The sequence below is a fragment of the Nelumbo lutea genome, chromosome 6 (assembly GCF_056320005.1).
Source record: "Nelumbo lutea isolate HS-2025 chromosome 6, American lotus-T2T, whole genome shotgun sequence".
Taxonomy (NCBI): domain Eukaryota; kingdom Viridiplantae; phylum Streptophyta; class Magnoliopsida; order Proteales; family Nelumbonaceae; genus Nelumbo; species Nelumbo lutea.
This window is the reverse complement of record NC_142689.1, coordinates 44,359,366-44,361,512: the sequence shown is the minus strand read 5'-3', so window position 1 is coordinate 44,361,512 and position 2,147 is coordinate 44,359,366. Positions and strand designations below refer to the sequence as shown.

Sequence of the window (2,147 nt, the reverse complement as noted above, 5' to 3'; positions counted from 1 at the left end):
TTAACCCAAACTCAACTCCAAGACTGAAAATTCAAACTCAATCGTATAAAATTTCGGACTAAGGCGGTTCGGGCTCGGGTTGGGCCCGCCCAAATTGTTCCCCTAATATCGATGACCCAAATTGATATTCACCAACGTTTGATGGTTTGATACCAATGTTTTAAAAACCTACCCCGAAGTAAATGTTTTATTTCAATTTAAAAGATAAATAATAATTAAAAGTAAAAAAAAAACAAAACCATATTTTAAATCAAACGGATCGCTGATCATATGAATGGTTTTTAAGCAAGAAGCAATTTAGGGGTAAAATTGATAGTTTCTGAGCCAAACGGTCCCACCATCGGGTGAACGACGGTTAGAAAAGCATGATAGCAATGTATAATAATAATAAAAAAAAACAGTAGCATCTATAAAAAATAAAATAAAAAACAATTGCTATGAAGTATGAACCACGTGAATAGAACGTGTTGAATTCCCCAAACACCCCCACCCCCGGGATTATTAAAAAATATCTTGTTATACAAAAATCAGTGAATGACATAAGTCATAAGTAAAAAGTTGAGAAGTTACCCCACGCCATCCCCCCATTCCTAGATCAACAAAGAAAGAAAAAACGAGTAAATCAAATCAAATCCATCCTAGCATCCGCCCCTCTTTTCAAACAATCGCGTTTTCGTTGTTTGAGACCCTGACCTTACCGTGTCTCCGCCGGAATATACCAAAACACCGCGTTGGCTATACGCTTCCACTTCTCATCATTTCAATTCCCACCATAATTTCCTAGATACTCCCATCTCCCATCCACTACTCTCTCTCTTTCTCTCTCTCTCTCTCTATATATGGTTTTCTTTGAAGTAAAAATCCACACACACGCGCAGCAGTCACACACAAACACCCTTTATTTCCGTCTGTCTATTATCTGTTATTTCTCTCTTCTTCTTCCTCCATCTCCATCGCCTTTGCCTTCCTCCCATGGCTGATGATAAGCAACCCCACTTGAACGGGGCATACTACGGCCCCCCGATTCCTCCCCAGCAATCCTACCACAGGCCTGGCCGTGGCAGAGGCCGCGGCTGCGGCTTTTGCCTCCTCAGCCTTCTCTTCAAGATCATCATCACTGTTGTCGTCGTCGTCGGCATCGCCGTCCTTGTCCTCTGGCTCGTCTTTCACCCCAACAAGGTCAAGTTCCATGTCGTTAACGCTTCGCTTACAGAATTCAATCTCACCGGCAACACGCTCAGCTACAACCTTGCACTCAATATGACCGTGAGAAACCCAAACAAGAAGATTGGCATTTACTACGACCGGATTGAAGCCAGAGCTTTCTACGACGACATCATGTTTGATTCCCAGACCCTGACACCGTTCTACCAAGGCCACAAGAACACCACTTTCCTCAATCCTGTCTTCCAGGGCCAATCACAACTAGTTCTCGGCACTTCCGAGCTTAACGATTTCAATACTGACAAGACTGCTGCCTCCTTCGATATCGATGTCAAGCTGCATCTCCGGATTAGATTCAAGGTTGGCTCGCTCAAGACTAACAAGTATAAGCCCAAGGTTAAGTGCGAATTCAAGGTTCCTTTGGTCACTAATCGCAGCTCGGTTGGTGGGTTCGAAACCACGAGATGCGACATCGATTTCTGATCGGTCTAGCCATTCACACCTACACCACTGATTCTTCTGTTTATTTATTATCTACTCTTTTTTTTTTTTTTCTGATTTACAGTGTTTCGTATATCAGCGGCTGTATGTATATGTTATTTTCTGCATAGGACACATTATTTTGTTCATTGGTTTACATTCTTTGGTGATTTATTATATATGTTAGACCATAGATATACTTTCTGTATGTGACTAAATAAAGAAGTAATATGGTGGGTTTTGATTTTCGTCATAAGATATACTCAGACAAAACAAGCTGTATATCCCTTGATCGCTAGTTCTTTTTAAGACAAGAATAAGCTATTGACTAGCTTAATTTAGTTAATGAAGCTCTAATTTCTAACTCCAGGAAGATAAAAGCTTGTTGCCACAAATTGCAAACTCGTCGAGAGAAAGTGAATTATGATAATACGCTTGTAAAGAACATACCTAAGATTATGCTTTTATCTTTTTTATGGACATATATTTCTCTTCTCTGAAGT

The 2,147-nt window shown here is 40.5% G+C and overlaps 1 pseudogene across 1 annotated transcript; it reads left to right on the top strand.

Moving 5' to 3' along the window:
* The first annotated feature begins 842 nt into the window (after positions 1–842).
* Positions 843–1,897, top strand: LOC148848801 (NDR1/HIN1-like protein 2 pseudogene; annotated as a pseudogene). The gene has a single exon (XR_016101441.1). The product of XR_016101441.1 is annotated as an NDR1/HIN1-like protein 2 pseudogene (transcript).
* The last annotated feature ends 250 nt before the right edge of the window (positions 1,898–2,147 follow it).